Consider the following 18281-nt stretch of genomic DNA (forward strand, 5'->3'; position numbering starts at 1 on the left):
CAAACATCATGACACATGTCTGTCACCACATTGGCCAGAATAACGTGTGTGGAAATTTCTTTCCGATTTTGTCTTTAGCTGTGACTTTGCAGATCAGGTTACAGCTGAGAACAGAAACCCCCAGCCCAGTCATCAGTCTCCTGACAGGGAAGAATTGTAAACACCCAGGACAGACAAGACAGTGAAAGGCCAGACTGGATGATACACTCACATCTTAACAACACTTAAGAGTATGATAAAGCCAACTAATCTTTATTACAACAAACATCCATAGAAGTTAGTCATGTTAAACACTCTACAAAACACTTGATTAATATGAAAGAGACAAGGTGGGTGAGGTAATATCTGCTATTGGACCAGCTTCTGCTGGTGAGAAAGACAAGCTTTCATGCTACATGGAGCTCTTCAGGTCTGGGAAGGGTCCCCAGAGTGTCCCAGCTTGATTAATGTGGTCAAAGGAGGAGGAACTGGAAATAGTGGGGAGCTGTGGCCCCAAGACATCACCGTAGGGTAGATTCCAGAAGTAGCAGAGTATAAGAGCGAGCCCTTTGATTAGAAATTGTGATAAAGACAATTATTTACCAGGAGGGGAAGGGCACTCTACAGCCCAAAAGACAGCTTAAAGGCTGCCTTAAAGCTTAGTGCAGGGGTCGGCAACCTTTCAGCAGTGCTGTGCCGAGTCTTCATTTATTCACTCTAATTTAAGGCTTCACGTGCCAGTAATATATATTATAGACTTATAGAAATATTAAAATGTAACAAAACTCTTGTATGTAAAGTAAATAAGGTTTTAAAAATGTTTAAGAAGCTTCATTTAACATTAAAATAAAATGCAGAGCCCCCCCCCCCCGGACCAGTGGCCAGGACCCGGGCAGTGTGAGTGCCACTGAAAATCAGCACACGTGCCGCCTTTGGCACGTGTGCCATAGGTTGCCTACTCCTGGCTTAGTGTGTGTTTTACAAAAGTACAATGGGAGCAATAAAACGAAGTGGAAAAGATACACAATTGCTGCCATCTAGTGGAGCTGGGGAGGGTAGGAGAGAGGACTAGCAGGTTGTGATTCCTTTTATTACAGCTCCCAGTCTCCAAAGGGTGCATGCTTTGGGCTGACTAGATACTAGAATTTGCTATAATAATAAAGAGGCAATAAGGAAACAGCAGATGATGTGATAGCCTGAAAGTGACCTTGCTAAAAACAGGGGTTCAGACTGTCTCTTGTTTCTGTGAGTGGCTGCTTCCAGCAGCTGCAATCCCTGAAGTCTGCGAGTTGAGCTTCAGGGAAGTCCTATGGCCTGTGTTATACAGTAGGTCAGACTGGGAGCTTACGGTGGCCCCTGCTGGCATTATCCTCTTTGAATCTATTAACGTAACCTCAGTGCTGAGCAGAGATTGGTCAAAAGTGCCAAAAAAGTCACTCTGTCAAATTGGTGACTCTGTCCCCTCCCTGCCCCTATTCTGACTCCTTCCCCAAATCCCCAGCCCGGCCCCACCTCTTCCCTGCCTCCTCCCCTGAGCGCGCCACATTCTCGTTCCTCTCCCTCCCTCCCAGAGCTTGCTATGCCGCAAACAGCTGTTTGGCGGCAGCAAGTGCTGAGAGGTAGGCAGAGGAGTGGGGACGCAGCGCGCTCAGAGGAGGAGGCAGAGGGGAGGGGGGCGGGGAGCTTGGCTGCCGGTGGGTGCAGAGCACCCACTAATTTTTCCCCATGGGTGCTCCAGCCCCGGAACACCCACAGAGTCAGCACCTATGACATGAAATGTACAGGAAAAGAAGCAATTCTGGAAATCACATGGTCTCTGTCTGTCTTGTAAACTTTCCTTTCTCAATCATGATACAAGACAAAACCCGCTGCGTAGTTTGGAAAGTGCAGGTGCAGACATGCCAGCAGCAGCAGCAGAAGTGTGGGGGAAGTGATGAGTCACAGAGCTGGGAAAACTCAGCTTCTCCAAGAGAAGCACATTTACATTTGCATGACAACAGTCCCTTCCGAGACCCCATTTGATCCCACCCAGATATGTGATGGGAGAACAAAGCTCATGTTACCTCTCAAATATTCTGACTGAGAAAAATTTAAGTCTCTTTCCCCAGAGGGCATCCCAGAAAGAATATGCATTTCACTGTTTGGGTTTGCTCCTGTCCGTAACCTGCTCACGGCATGCACGTCTGGCCTATCAGTGAATTACAGAGAGCCTCTGGAACAGATTATAATGCTGGCTTCAACTGGGTGCCATCTGCTGTTCTGTTTCCACTTATAAATGGATGTTTATTGTTCCTTCAGGCCCTCTTCACTGTGTTTGGCCTGGTCTACTCTACAAAGTTAGGCATCGACCTAATTGTGCATGTGTCTTCACTTACATTTGGCTCTTGCTGACATATGTGTCCTGTTATGTCGATTTAACACCATCTCCTCGAGTGGCATAGAGCCAAGGTTGATGTACTTAGGCTGATGCAGTGTAGACACTGCTTTAGTTACATCAGCCCTTGCTGTCCTCCAGCAGCTGTCCCACAGTGCTCCAAACTGACAAATCTGGTCACCATTGTGAACTCCGCTGCCCAGGGAATCCCGCCCCGCCTTTAAAGCCTGGTGAATTTTTGAAATCCCTTTTCCTGGCTTGGTGGGCACACCTAGTAGCCATCCATTGTTCAGTGCAACTGTCCAGGTGACCGTACGCTGCAGACCTGCTCCTGCCTGGAGTAGACAGGAGATGTTGGATCTCCTGGGCTTGTGTGGAGAAGAGGCTCTACAGACAAAGCTCCGATCCAGCTGTAGAAACGTGGACAACTACAAGCGGATTGCTCAGGGATGCAGGAGAAGGGCTATGACAGGGACCAGCAGCAGTGCCACGAGAAAGCCAAGGAGCTGCAGCAGGCAAACCAGAAGGCCAGAGAAGCTAACAATCAATCCGGAGCCGAGCTTCAGACCTGCTGCTTTTACAAAGATCTGTATGCCGTCCTCGGCAGAGACCCCAACACCTCTGACAGCACCATGGATACCTCCGAGGAGCCCAATCACAGGGCTCTGCTGTGAACAGCGAGGAGGGAGAGGTGGACAAGGAAGAGGAGGAGGCATATGGGGGACAGGTGACCAGGGGATCCAGCTGCACAATGAGCCAGGGCCTGTTTTTGACTCCAATGCAGGTCCAGCCAGTTGAGCACGAGCAAGCCCGCTGCAGGGGAAGGAATCTCGATTCTCGGGTAAGTGTGTAGTTTAATTTTCAGTATCAGGGATGGCCCCTGACAGTAGCAAGAGACATCTTTGGACTTATTAATTTACTTGTGTTAGAAGAGGTAGTGGTACAACCAGGGGAGGTAGAGTTGCTATCTGCTGTTCACTCTCCTCTTGAGTAGGCGGGGCACAAGGAGCAGATTGTTTATGTGCAGCGGGATATCCCGTGAAGCCTCTGGGGAGATCTTGATGAAACTTTCAAGGAGGTGCTCTGCTGAAGGTTTCTGGGGAGAGCTACCTTTTTTCTTCTGCTGTGGTAGGACATTTTCCCACACCCTCAGCGATAACTTCAGCAGGAACCATTGCATTACACAGGCTACCAGCATATGGAGCCGGGCAGCTTTGGGACACCAGCAGCAGCTCTGCCTCTGTTGTTCTCAGGTGTGAGATATCAGCCAAAATCACCACTGCCTGTGGAAAATGGTGCCAGTGTTCAGTGACATTGCATGATTCTAGTAGTATAGGGCACCTGACCAATTCCCTCCTCTTTTCCCCAACTCGAAGAGCCATACTCACCATGGCTGGTGCTGTGACTGGCCCTGAGAACAAGCAATCCCGAGCAGAAGGGGGAATGTAGTGCCTCAAACTTTCGGGGCGCAAGGGGAGTGAGTTCAGCATCTTAAGTTTTGCTTTCCATGACAAATTTCCCACTCATTTTTTCCATCCAGGTGCAGAATGAATTTTGTTATGTGCAGCACCAATATCAAGGTGATGTGCGGATGTGCGCCACCAATAGAAACAAAAAACAGAGGCGTAATTAATGCAGATCCCGCCTCTCTCCCCGCCACAGCCCCGGGGCTAAGGGGAGTCCTCTCTTCCCACCCACAGTATGGCCGTTCTTCCTTCAGCCATCACAGAGTCCCTCTGAAGTCAGCGGGACTCCAGCACAGCCCATCTCTAGCTTGTAGGATCAGAGCCTTAGATTGCACATGTTCTTTGGGGGCAAGGACTGACTATTATTTTATGTTTGTACAACATGCAGCACAATGGGGCCTGCATCTTGACTGGGGCCTCTAGGTACTACTGTAATATAAAGAATTAATAATAACTTTGATGCCTACAATATCCCAAGTGGAGCATCCCTTCTGTGGGTACCACATTTGAGTCCTATCTTCGGTCTATTACAAGAGACACTACAGAACCCACACACTGGCTGGGTCTCCCAGGATCACTTGGCATTTCAACATTGCCAATTATAATCTGCTGGTCAGGAAAGAAAGTCTCTGCTTGCAGCTTTCTGAACAGTCCTGTGTTCTTAAAGATGTGTGTGTCATGCACCTTCTCTGACCAGCCAACACTGATGTTGGTGAAGTGTCCCCACTGATCCACCAATGCTTGAATAACCATGGAATAGCAGCCCTTTCGGCCGATGTATTCTGCAGCAAGGTGCTCTGGTGCCAAAATAGGGACATACATGCCATCTATCGCTCCATTGCAGTTCAGGAACCCATAGCTGCAAAGCCATCCACTCCGTCCTGCACATTGCCAAGAGTCACAGTCCTGCATAGCAGGAGGTGATTAATGGCCCTGCCTGCACACTTATATGACAACTGACCCCATGGTAGATTTCCTGACTCCAAATTGATTCCCAATTGACAGGAAGCAATCTGGCATTGCAGGTTTCCACGGTGCAATTGCCACTCGCTTCTCCGCTGTCAGTGCAGCTCTCATTTTGGTGTGGGCGGGGGCGAGTTCGGTACACAGACCCAGGAATATGGCCTTGCACGTCCAAAAGTTCTGCACCCACTGCTCATTATTCCACACCTGCTGGGGCCGTTATACTAATGCTTATCATCTGCACCAGCAGAAATTGACACAATGGAGGACTGCATGTTGGTTTGCTCAGAGCAAAGTTCTGGTCAGCTGGGCTCCAGGTGGTGGGGAGAATTCCTATGCACCAGGCAGAGAAATGTTGTATGTGGAGATGATGCATTTCAGGTGTATTGGGGTCCAAATTTCCCAAGTGGAAACAAGGCTCTATTAAAATCAGTGGAAATTTAGGCTGGGAAATGAATGCATGATTGGTACATAATATTACTTTACATTTTAATCCATAAGGTGTACTGGAAGCCTGCCCAGTCTATTGGTGCCATCCATATGATAATACAGCTTCGATATTGAAGTGAAATTGCAAACCATCCACTAGATGGAGCTACAGAACACAATAAACTGCCTCAAAATAAGGCAGCCTTCTCTTCCAACACTGTATGATTGTTCCTTGGCTTTAATACTCCAGTTTCCCGCTGTGCAATGAAGGGAGGAATAAATGATCTTTTTTCATTAAAAATGCATCACTATAGCCACTGTGCACAATATGTATTTAATATTCCAAGTCAGTGTGGCATTCTGGGAACAGAACTTGCTTATAGTGAACTCTGATTCACCAGAGTTGGTTTAAAATCAAATAGAAAGAAAGTCTTACCTAGATTTAATATGCTGCAACTTGAAAATCGTAATTGTGGATATAGAGAACAGCAGAACATGATCAAGTTATTCTGTGGGGAGCAACTCATTGTTCGCAGATATGGTCCTGGGACAAGGTAGAACCCAGACCCTGCTTATACATTGACCGGAGAAATGTCAGCTGCTCATTTTCAAAAAGCATTTCTTACTATAGATAAACTTCTGCCCTAGAACACAGCTGTATCGACATTCACAGATTTCATCGTTTCCAAGGGCAGAAGGAACCCCTGTGATCATCTACTTTGCTCTTCTGAATAACACAGGCCACAAATCTTCCCAAAATAATGTTAGAAAAACATCCAATCTAGATGTAAAAATTGTCAGTGATGGAGAATCCACCACAGCCCTTGGGAAATTGTTCCAAAGTTTAATGACTCTCACTATTAAAAACGTACGCCGTATTTCCAGTTTGAATTTATCTAGCTTCAACTTCCAGCCATTGGATTGTATTATACCTTTCTCTGTTAGACTGAAGAGCCCATTAGTAAATATTTGTTCCCCATGTAGGCACTTACAAACTATAATCAAGTCCCCACTTAAACTTCCCTTTGTTAAGCTAAATAGTTTGAGCTCCTTGAGTCTATCACTATATAAGGCGTGTTTTCTAATCCTTTAATTATTCTCATGGTTCTTCTCTGAATTCTCTCCAATTTGTCAGCATCCTTCTTGTATTGCAGGCACCAGAACTGGACACAGCAACAGTCACACCAGTGCCAAATACAGAGGTAAAATAACCTCTCTACTTCTACTTGAGATTCCCCGGTTTATGCATCCCAAGATCGCATTAGCTCTTTGACCACACTGGGAGCTCATGTTCAGCTGGTTAGCCAATGTTTTCAGAGTCACTGCTTCCCAGGATAGAGTCCCCATTCTGTAAGTATGGCTTACATTCTTTGTTCCTAGATGTATACATTTACATTTAGCTGTACCAAAATGCATACTGTTTGCTTGAGCCCAGCTTACCAAGAGATTCAGATCGCTCTGTATCAGTGACCTGTCCTCTTGATATTTAGTACTCTCCTAATTTATGGGTCTTCTGAAAACTTACTGTGGTGATTTTTTTTTCCAGATTGTTAATGTAAGCAGAGTCAGGATGAGCTCTACCCTGACATCTGGTGGTGAATTATGGTGAGTGTGGAAAAGAATTTCAGGGGCTGATCTTGTTTGCATAGGCACACCCACCCTGCCTAGCATAGGCCACGGCAGTCTAAAATGGTCACTTTGACAGCTGTGGGATCCCCAATTTCTCTGTTATTGGGGCAGGAGGAATAAAGTGTTCTTACCCTGATTATGTGAATGAGGGACTATGAACAGGTTTTATGACAGAGGGTCTCACCATCAACTAAGTAGCACTCGCTAGATAAGGGACATGGGTTCCAAAACCCAGTGAATTGAGAGAGGCTGGGAACTGGTATGTGTACCTGATGGTATGGGCCCCTTTTGAGGGTCTGGAACAGCAATTGCACCTTCTCTTCTCTCCACTGTTGAATAGCAGAGCTAATTTTGATTTTATTAGAAATCTAGCTAAAAGCTGCTGAGCTGCATTCACTTTGGGCCAATAGTGCACCAGCACTGGGGCTCCCCTACTAAGAGCTGAAATCACTAAAAGAGCTAAACTTACTGAGCTGAGATCACTGAATGCGGTGTAAACTAGTGGGGGAGCCTTAAGATATATCACTAAGCAACTGGCAGAGCGGAGCAGTTTGCAGGACAGTTGGAGCAGCTCACAGAACGCGGAGCAGAGCAGAGCTGAGCAGTTTGCAGGACGGTTGGACCGGCCCATGGAACAGAGATCGAGCGGAGCGAGCAGAGCAGTTTGCGGGGACGGCTGGAGCGGCTCACAGGTCAGCTGGTGGAGTGGAGCTGTTCGTGGTGAAGGCGGCAGCAGAACTCCATAGAGAGGCGGGGTAGTCAGCCTCGGACCACGTAAGGTGCCCATTAACACCCTGTGCGACCCCCCACCCCATTTCCACCCAGGCTGGGGGTGTGTGTGTAAAACTCTGCAGATTAACTTTTGAACTCTGGGGCGGCACTGACCAGGGACAGAGACTTTTGGGTTGTTGAACTTTGGGGTGATTGGACTTAAGACTGGATTGGACTTTCCCTAAGGGGAAAAGGACATTGCCAAAACTTACTTGGTGGGTCTTTTGCTCATGGTTTATGTTATGAATCCTGTTTGTGGTCTTTCCCCAATATGATGCCACATTGTTTCCCTCCTTTATTAAAAGGATTTTGCTACACTCAGACTCTGTGCTTGCGAGAGGGGAAGTATTGCCTCCTAGAGGCGCCCAGGGGGGTGTTATGTAATTGTCCCAGGTCACTGGGTGGGGGCTCGAGCCGGTTTTGCATTGCGTTATTGAAATGGAACCCCTGGACACTGAACCCGGCCCTCGTTGCTGCCAACTCAGAGGGGCAGAAGGGTTACATTAATAAAAATGTTAAATAGCATAAGGCCAAGAACCTAACCCTGTGGTACCCCACTAGAAACACACCTGTTCAAGGATGATCCCCTGTTTACAATTACATTTTGAGACTATCAGCCAGCTTTTAATCCATTTAATGTGTGACACGTTAATTGTATATCTTTCTAGTTTTTTTTAATCAAAGTGTCATGTGGTACCAAGTCAAATACCTTATAGAAGTCTCAGTATGTTAGGTCAACACTATTACTTGTAACAATCAAAATTGTTATCTCGTACAAAAAAGATGTCAAGTTAGTTTGATGGGATCTATTTTCCATAAACCCATGTTGATTAGCATTAATTAAATTACCCTCCTTTAATTCTTTATTAATCAAGTCCCATATCAGCAACTCCATTATCTTTCCTGATATCTATGTCAGACTGACAAGCCTATAATTAACCAGGTCATGCCATTTACTCTTTTTAAATATTGGCACAACATTAGCTTTCTTCCAGTTTTCTGGAACTTTCCCAAGACTTATTGAAAAATCAACATTAACAATCCAGTGAGCTCCTCAGTCAACTCTTAAGCTTCTTGGATGCAAGTTATTTGGACCTGCTGATTTAAAAATGTCTAACTTTAGTAGCTGCTGTTTAACATCCTGAGATACTAGTGGAATAGAAAGAACATTATCATATGATATGACTACATCATCTGTTTGTTCCTCCCAAATACAGAACAGACTATTTATTGAACGCTTCTGCTTTTTCTGCATTATTATTGATAATTCTACCATTTCCATCTAGTAATGGACCAATACTATTGTTAGGATTCTTTTTGTTCCTCACATACTTTAAAAAAAACCTCTTTATTGTTGTTCTTAACTTGGCTGGCCATAGAGTTCTCCTTGTGTCCCTTTGCTTCCCTTATCCATTTTTTACATTACATAGAATTATTATTTACTGAGTACCAATTGTGTGCTTGTTGCCTGTAACAGTGTGGCCTGCTTCTTTAAGGTAAGGGACCTGGGGCTAACCAGCCCTGTTCAACCATCCCTGTCTGTGTCCTAATTAGCTGCCTCCCAGCCTACGGGGGGGGAACTAATTGGAGTCAAGTACACCTGGACCTCATAAAAGGACTAGGAGAACTCAGGAAGAAGGGAGCAAGTTGGGCTCTTGTTGAAGAGCCTGACGTCTGGAAAAAAAAGGGGACTATCCCAGAGCCAAGGAGACTGAAAAGTAGCCCAGTGGGGTTGAGACTGTGAGAGGGATTCTATGGAAAGAGCTTGGGAATCAGCACTCTCTCTATCCCAGAGCAGAGAGACTTAAAGGTAGCCCAGAAGGTGAACCAAAGAACTGTTGGTTTGGACTTACGTTACACCAGAAGGGGGTAAATTTTAGTTATTAACTTGGCCAGAAGGCTAAACCACATCACCAACTCCAACGTGTGGAGAAGACGGAGACTGACCCAGCTGGAGGGCTGAGCCCAGAGATGGATTAAGACATATTGATGCTCTGGACCCACAGAACATTTGCCCCCCCACCCCCACCCCAGGGGTGCCAGAACAGTGGGAGAGCCATGCCTGCTCACTTTTTAACATAGGCAGAGACTCTGGCAGGGGCTGTGCTTAGCGCTGGGGGAATTGATAAGGTGATTAGCTCCCGCACAGCAAAACGCAGCCCCTGCTAGCAGTGCCAGCCTCTTCCCAGTGGGGGGAGGACATGAGGTAGGGCTTAGCACCCTCCATCACCATGGGCCCTTCCCCCGATCCTCCTCTCCCCTGAGGCTTCTAAGAGCCGCCAAGGGAGCTTGGGCTGCTGTGGGGAGCCCCCGACGCTCCAACTGCCCTGGAGGGGGCGGGGAAGGGGGAACACAGAGCAGGGGCTGCTCTCGGGCCTCCAGGCCTCCCCATTCAGGGCAGGTGGAGGGTCTGGGGCAGCTCTTACCTTGGTCTGTTTCTGGCTTCTAGCCTGGCCAGGGGGTGTGGCCCCAGGGAAAGACAAGGTGTAGGGGCATGGCCACAGTTCCAGCGCTGGTGGCCTTCCCTCTTCTACCCAGCTTCCAGCATTCCTGGGGCCCCTAAATTGGGCCTGTGCATTAATCTGCCATTGGCTGAGCCACACGAATCCCCAGGAGAGAGAAAACCTTGGTGAGGGGAAACTGAGGCAGGGAGCTGCAAAGCCACACTTAGCCAGCGGGGCTGCTATGGCACAGCCATGTCAGTGACACAGTCATGCAGGCACCCCTCTGTATGTGCCTGAACTAGATTACTTATTCCCATGGACAGTACAGCCAGCTAATGCTCACTTCAGGTTTTGTCCCAGTTCCAGTTCCCAGAAGAAAGTCCCTGGAACACTCAGAATGTTTATCCTGGAAAATATTTGCTATACTGGATCCTCAAATCAGAACATTCATATTTGTTACACACACTAGCAGAGTCACTTTTTTCTTATGGCCTGTCGCCAAACTGTAGATACAAATACCAGACAGTTACCAGAGCATGCCAGGAAGCACATTAACTTTCTCCCCAAAGAAGGTAACTCTACTTAGTGCAATGGTTTTAGAATACTACCCTACGTGCAGTTGGGTATTACATTTATTGCTTGTTTGTAAAGCTCTGATAATGCACATAGTGCTCACAAGGGGGTGCATCTGTCCCGTTGCCCCCCAAGTGCAAGCTATGGGGAAGAACTGGACCTATTCCACATCAAAAAGATCAATAACATCATCAACTTGACTTCACTCCTGTGCTGTTCTGAGTTTTCCATCTCCCTGGGCTGCTTTAGATTTCTCTGCCTTCGATTGTTGCACTGGGGCTTTCCTTTGGTCATATTTTTTGTGAGTCAATCCAAGAATCATGCCAGACAGACAACTGAGGCTATACAGAGCCTGATAGGATAATGAAAAATAGGATTTACAATAGTTTAGGAAAAGGATCCTCCTCGTATTCTGGGATGAGTTATTCCAAAATGACCAGCTGCTAAGTTTGTTCCTGGAAGGGTGGTGTCCATCATGGGACTAGGTTTGGTGGGACAGCGTCAGGGGCCAGAGAACTGCAGCAGACTCATATCCAGAATAGCTCTGTTCTGAGTAATAGAGTGCTTACTACCAAAAGCACTGTGGTATCTTGGTCCTGAGGAGATGCCGTGCTGCAGACAGGGCTGCCCTGCACTTGTGGAAATGCAGTGGCCACTGAACGAAACTCTGCAGGCCTGTCCTGGGGTGCTCTACTCACCACTAGGTGGTGCTGCCTCCTGGCTATTCTGGGGATTAGCTCACTTTCAGGTCTGACACCTCCCCTTGCAGTCTCTCCCCACCCATTGTCCTCTTTTCCCTCTGCAGCAGCACCTCTCACACCAGGAACTGCAGCTTCCTCTTCATGACCCAGCCCACCGGACACTGTGTGCATCCCCTTCCAGGGTATAGGGATGCACTGGACCAGCTGTCCAGGCTATGCAGCTCCAGCTGTGGCTGGTAGGGAACCCAGGCCTGCCCACTACTCTGGGTTCCAGCCCAGGGACCCTACAACACGCAGCCAAGGTCTGGTCAGTCTTCGGCCTTGCTGCCCTCTCCCTAGGATGCTTCCTACTCGCCTCCCACCAGTTTTCTTCTCCAACCTTCTCTTTTCTGAGTATGCCCTTCCCTCAGGGCCAAGCTCCCAGGAGGGTGGCTGCAGACTCCCTCACTGCTACCATTTCTTTATACTAGCCAGGCCACCTGCTCAGCTGAGCTTCATCCTCCCATCAGAGGTTGCTTCTTCAGTCTAAGCCATTGGTTCCCAAACTTTAACAGCCCACAAACTCCTTTCACTAAATTGTGAAATCTCATGAACCCCCCTCCTAAACGTGAATATTTCCAGGGATTTAAGTTTAAATTTCCTCAGGGTGATGGATGTGCTTGTTTTGCTCAGCATAGCTCTTGGAAGTCTGGAACCACTGGAGAAAGATAAAGTCTCAGGTCTAGTTTGGCATCAAGTCTGTTTCTGTATTTGGTTTTCAGATGCGTATATGAGGAAAACGCTTTCTCGCATAAGTACGTTGTTGAAAACGGTAACAAAACTGTAGAAGCTTTTTCTGCCAGAAGGGGGTACTTGTTTCTTAAACTCAGCCAAAAGTTGATCAGTGACAGATTTCTGAAACTCCTTTTCAGTTTGTAATCATAGGAGATCTCAATCAATTTATCTTTTTCCTGTGTTCAATATCTGTGTTGAGAAAGTGGTATCATCAAAGGGGTTGCATATCCAGTCATTATTGCCTGACATAGCTGGAAAGTTGTGCAAAGTCCTTTTATGTGTGCAGTTATATTGGCTTTAGTGCACTGATCTAACTGAAGTTTATGTTCTGCCAGGAAGTCATGAAGATTACTGAAACACTCAGTTTGGTGGTTTTCCAAACAGCCTTCCGAGAACTGCAACTTCTTTATCATGGATTCAACTCGCTCTTGCACATTGAAAACTGTTATATTGAGGCTTTGAAGAGATAAATGTAGGTCATTAATTCTTGAGAAAATATCTGCTAAATAAGCTGGGCTCTGGAGTCAAACATTACTGAGCCAGGTGGAAAGGGTGGTTGTTGAAAAAAAACCTAGGATTTCCGTTCTAAGCTCAAACAAGTGCACAAGGATTTTGCCCCATGAGAGCCATCTAACTTCAGTATGGGTCAACAGACAATTGTATGTGAAATATTCTGGAATTTGTTGGCCGTGATTTTATGAAATTCACCGTTTTCACTGCATTGTCCAGCACTTCCTTTAGTCTCTCAGACATGTGTTTTGTTGCGAGGGTTTGTCTATGGATACTGCAATGAGTCCAAGAGACTTTTGATGCAACCTTTTTTGTTCAAGCTACAAATCCAGTATACTTCTCCATCATTGATGTGGCCTCATCAGTGAAAATGCCTAGGCAACGAGACCAATCTATTTCCTTTTCTTGAAAATATGCATTAGTCATATTGAAGCTATCTTTTCCAGTTGTACATTCTTCCAATGGTCGGCAAAACAACAAGTCTTCTTCAACCATACCTTCATTCGCATAAAGTACAAACAGTAGCAAAATAGCTAGATTAGCTACGTCAGTTGATTCATCTAACTGTATGGCATAATATGAAATATTTTTCACTCTATGTACAATTGTAGTCTCTACATTATTTGACATGTCATCAATTCTTCGTGACAATCTATTATTGGACAAAGGTACCATGTCACTCCTTTTTGCAGCCTTTTCTTCGAGCCTGCAACTAACTACGGCTTTTATATATTAGCCAATCAAGCTCTCTGCTATGGTATGGGCTTCTGATGCTTTTGCTACTTGGTAGCTCACATGGTATGACACTTCAAGTGTATTTTCATTATCAGTACTTGCTTTGGATATAAAATTGGTAATGCCACTTTTCCTCTCAGCTAATTTTCACTTGAAAAAAACAACAGGCTTGTCGAGTTGTGCAGGATGCCTCGTTTCTAAATGGCACCAAAGTAGAGAAGGTTTGAGGCTGCTGTTTGCTAGAACATCACCACAAATTACACACAGTGGTTTTGGACATTCTTCATCACCAATGCATGTAAAGCCATGTTTTATATAATCATCATCATATTTTCTTTTCTTTGTAAGTGACTTTCCAGGACCATCATGATCATTAGACTTAGATTTTCCACAGTGTGGATTTGAGGAAACATTAGCTGATTCTTGTGTCTTTACACTTTCCTTTTTCAGCCACTTATCCATTGAACTTGTGCACAAAAGTTCTAATAAAAACAACACAGAGAAAATGCTAACAACCAGCAAACTAGAAAATGAGACAATTCACTCACGTCTCACTGAAGCAAAACAGCACTAATTACTGAGGCACCTTAATGCTGCTACACTGGCTACATCGTGGTTCCGGCTGGTTTGGCGTGCAAATACCTTTTCTTCTGCCACCAGGGCTGTCCCTAGGGGGGTGCCCCATGAGGGACAAATTAGCCACTGGGGCTTGGGCTCCCACCGACTGGGGCTCAGCTGTGCGCTCTGCAGGGCTCATGCTGCTAGCCCCAACTGCCCAGCCCCGCTCTCCATGGAGCTCGGTCTGCCAACGCCCACACTGACCGGGGCTCGGCTGCCTGCTCAGCGCTCCATGGGGGTTGGACTATCTGCCCTGCAGCTGGGTCCCACCTGCTGCCTCCCATGCCCAGTGTCCTCCGGCCGCCATTAGGGAATTTTTTCTGGCAACCCCTCTGTAACATTGTGTGAACCCTGGTTTGGGAACCACTGGTCTAAGACCTTCATGTGGGATCTATCTCATTAATTGACCTGTTCTGAGCATCCTTACCCCTTTCAGGGCTGGTGTGGGGTGAACACCCCTTCAGAGGCCCCAGTTTTCTCCCTGTTTCCCCTGTGCTATAGGAAAGAGGTGGGGGTAGTAATTTAGTGCTGCTCTACACCAGTAGTAAGTTACTGCCATCTCTGGCTGGCATATTAGGGGCAAGAACTAAAGTGCCACCAATTTCCCACCCTTGTTCACCTGACCCAGCTTCTGGCCCAAGCTCTGAAATGGGACACTCTCTTTTTGCGTTAGTGGAAGTTGACTATGGGCCATAGGGCTAGTTTAGCTTTTATTAGACTCAGCTGTAACTCAAGGCACCTACATGAGCTTAAGGAAGTTAGCATAAGTATAGTAGGCCTGTGACCTAGATAAATGGCCTGACAGTTACTCTTAGATTTTGGGGAACTAGTAATAGCTTGGTCAGCAGTAAGTGTTAGAACCTAACTGTAGAGGGGTTCGACTCACCCCTGCGGTGCCTCCTGCTGGTGACTCCGGGAATTAGCTCAGTCCAGTGTTCGGAGCGCCCTCTGCAGGCTGGTGATCCACCTGTCTTCAGGCCCCCGTGTCCCTCCCTGGACCCGGTGCCCTTTTACATGGGGTGCTGCCCCCTAGCAGGAACCCCTTTCTCTTAGGGTCTCCCCTCCTCAGGGAACCCTCACCCTCTATCCCCACCTTGCCTCAGTATTGGCTACTGCCAGTCATTGTCTAGCCCCACACTCTGGGGCAGACTGCAGTATCAGCCTACTCATCACAGGCAAAGGGGTTTGGACCTGCTGCCTTGGCCTACCCCTGGGCTGCCCTCTGCAACCCCCAGTGCCAGTTGGCCCACTGCTAGGCCGCAGCCTGGGGCTTTCTAGGCTGGAGCTCCCCAGCTCCTCAGCCTTTCCCCAGCCCTGCTTCACTCAGGTATCCAGTCTCTAGCTCCCTGCAGCTAGGCCCTTCTCTCTCTGAAGGCAGAGAGAGACTGTCTGAGCTTCTGGCTTCCCTGGCCTTTTATAGGGGCCAGCTGTCGCTCAGTTTGGGGCGTGGCCTCACCTGCAGTCACTTCCTTAATCAGCCCAGCCTTGAGAGCAGCCGCTCTCAAGCCCAGCCAGGCTGCTTTTAAACCCCTCAGGGCAGGAGCAGAGGTTCACCCTGCTACACTAACGGTACCCACAACCGCAGGAACATCAAAGTGCTACTGGGCTGGGATATTTTAGGACAGAATAGTTGGTAGATGTCTAACCACAATTTTGCTTAAGTAATAGGTGACATATATGATGATGATGAGTTTAATGGTGTTAATATATTAACCTATAGGATAAGTGCACCCCAATATTATGAGGGTGAGGAAGTTAGATTTGGACATGGAAGGCTGAGATTTAGAATAAATATTCATGGTAATGCTCAGGCCCTATAATAAGACAAACCACCATGTGGGCTGGGTTAGCTTTCCATCATTTGACTCTTCAGCTCTACTGTTCTCTACCGTCTATTTTGAGCACTGAGGAACTTGGACCTTTGGACTCATTCAGCCTGCCAGAGACAGGACTGGCCTGCTGTCTCTTACCACCAGGTCCTCAAGGCAGGGGCGACTCTAGGAATTCCGCTGCCCCAAGCAGGGCGGCATGCCACGGGGCGCGCTCTGGCGGTCGCCGGTCCCGCGGCTCCGGGGGACCTCTTGCAGACGTGCCTGCGGAGGGTCCACTGGTCCCGCGGCTCTAGTGGACCTCCCCAGGCACGCCTGCAGATGCTCCCCCGGAGCCGCAGGACCAGCAGACCCTCTGCAGGCATTTCTGCGGGAGGTCCACCGGGGCTGCGGGACCAGCGGACCCTCCGCAGTCATGCCTGCAGGAGGTCCGCCGGAGCCGCCTGCCACCCTCCCGGCAAAATGCCGCCCCAAGCGCGCGCTTGGCGCGCTGGGGTCTGGAGCCAGCCCTGCCTCAAGGAAGGGGGTAAGTATGTAGGACCATATGCAAAGAATGATACCACAGATATCCTAACACTGTATTATTCCTATCAGTTTATGTGGTTTGGAGCTTTTCTGGCTTTATTACTGATCTTAATAAAAATCTCTAAGGTTTTGCTTTGCCCTCAGTGAATGTCTTTGCTATTCACCTTGATATTGAACTCATTGGTTTTAGTTCTGTGTAGTCGGATTTTTTTGGGATAAGAATCCTATTATCCTCCACTCATTAGTCGGATCAATTGGCAATCAGTATACGTATTACCCATTAAAAGGGATCAGGCAACAAAGGGGACTGTACTGTCTTCCCCTAATGCCCCTTAATAGTCCTGCCCCCATCTCGGCCTCTGTTTACTCCTCTGGAGAAATTAGCTCAGCTGCCAGTTGTTCAGACTTCTTGTCAGCTGATAAGACTGGCCCTTGCAGTCTATCAAACTCTCTGGTTGGTCAATATTTGGGGCCTTGCAGGATTGTCTCCATTAGGAGGAAAAATTGATAATCGAGTCAGGTATTTCTTTGGTGCAATCCTTTTTATTTACCAAGCTTGTGCAAAAAGTCCTGTTCTTCTGAATACACTAGAAGCAAACAGCAGCAGGCAGTTTCCTTGCTCACAATTTCCAAGTCTGCCCCTTCAGTCAGTTCTGTGTCCCAAGAGCTGCGTCTCTCCTCTTCCTCTCAATTTAAAGTGCACATGTGAGCTCACGTGTGCACAAACACATATTGAAGAACAGTTTTATTTCAAATTGACCAAAATGTTTTAGGATGACTGTAAATTAATTGTTTTAATTTTTCTGTTTTGACTCAAGCATTTTCATGGGTTTTCCACCCATCTTTGGGGTTTTTTTTCCACCCATCTCTGGGTTTTTTGTTTTTTTTAATTGGACAAATTGAAAATGAAATGCTGTTTTGAAATGAAAAAAATAGAACTGAAACACTGACAACCTTGACTTTTTTCAGGTTTTGTCTTTTTTGCCCTTAACTATTTTTTTGAATTTGACCCCAATTTGCAAATAGTTCCAGGCCCTGAAAATTTGGCTTTTGAGGGAACTTTCTATTCCCTGAAGAACAATTCCCCAGCTCTACTTGTGAGTTTTTGAAGATAAGTAGCTGAGGTGATTGGAATAAGAATCCTTTATCATAATTAGCATGCCCTACAGTACAATGCGTTAACAACATTACCTGTCTAATAGTCCTGGGAAATGGCTAATCAGCAGTGTGCCCATTTCACAGAGGGGGTAGGAAGCTCCGTGGTTAAATGACTGACTTTAGGTCACAGAACAGGACCTTGACAAAGCTGGGAGTAACGTTCAGGAGCTCTCAGACTTACATTGATGAACTGTACTAGACACAACATGCGGCTTTTTTCAACAGTTCCTTCCCCCAAAACCCATTCTGCTGACCGCTGAGTATGTGTTTCCAGTCCTCAAAACCTACACACCAGAAATGTAACAGTATTAATGAATCCGAAGTTTCACCAGACAACAGAAAAAACCATGTGCACAAGGCTATTGAAAGCACAAATGCTGAGCCGAAGCTGCATATACTGTTCTCACAGTCATAGCAGTTTAACCACAAAGCAGCTAGGAAAAGGCTAATGGAGAGGAAGTGTGTGTGAGAAGAATTGAATTACACAATTTTGGTTCCCATGCGTGCACAGCACTGTACAGTATTTGGGAGCATTTCCGCTTTTGGCAGTGTCACTCAAGTGTAGGGCGCACCTGGGAGCTCTGCAGTGAAAAATAGTCAGTGAGACCCGCTGCTGCAACCCTGTCATTTCATTTCCAGATCCAGGACATGTGGGGCCCCTGGAATAAATGGTTTAGAAATAGGTTCATATTGTTGATATCTACTAATCATTTGGGATATTTGTTTGTATTTGGTATTTTTGTTAGTAGCTGGATACATTCTAATAAGAGAAATGGGAGCAGCCCCATTAGGAGTAGGGTGGG

The 18281-nt window shown here is 46.8% G+C and overlaps 1 long non-coding RNA gene across 1 annotated transcript in view; it reads left to right on the forward strand.

Annotated features, from left to right (window-relative positions):
* The first annotated feature begins 7358 nt into the window (after nt 1-7358).
* The window catches only part of LOC120404514, a 35634-nt gene continuing 24711 nt past the window's right edge, over nt 7359-18281 (forward strand). Inside the window, exon 1 of the long non-coding RNA XR_005598026.1 lies at nt 7359-7614. This is a non-coding gene — a long non-coding RNA (uncharacterized LOC120404514). The remainder of the gene's footprint in view (nt 7615-18281) is intronic.

Source organism: Mauremys reevesii, linkage group 4 (genome assembly GCF_016161935.1).
Source record: "Mauremys reevesii isolate NIE-2019 linkage group 4, ASM1616193v1, whole genome shotgun sequence".
Taxonomy (NCBI): Eukaryota; Metazoa; Chordata; order Testudines; family Geoemydidae; genus Mauremys; species Mauremys reevesii.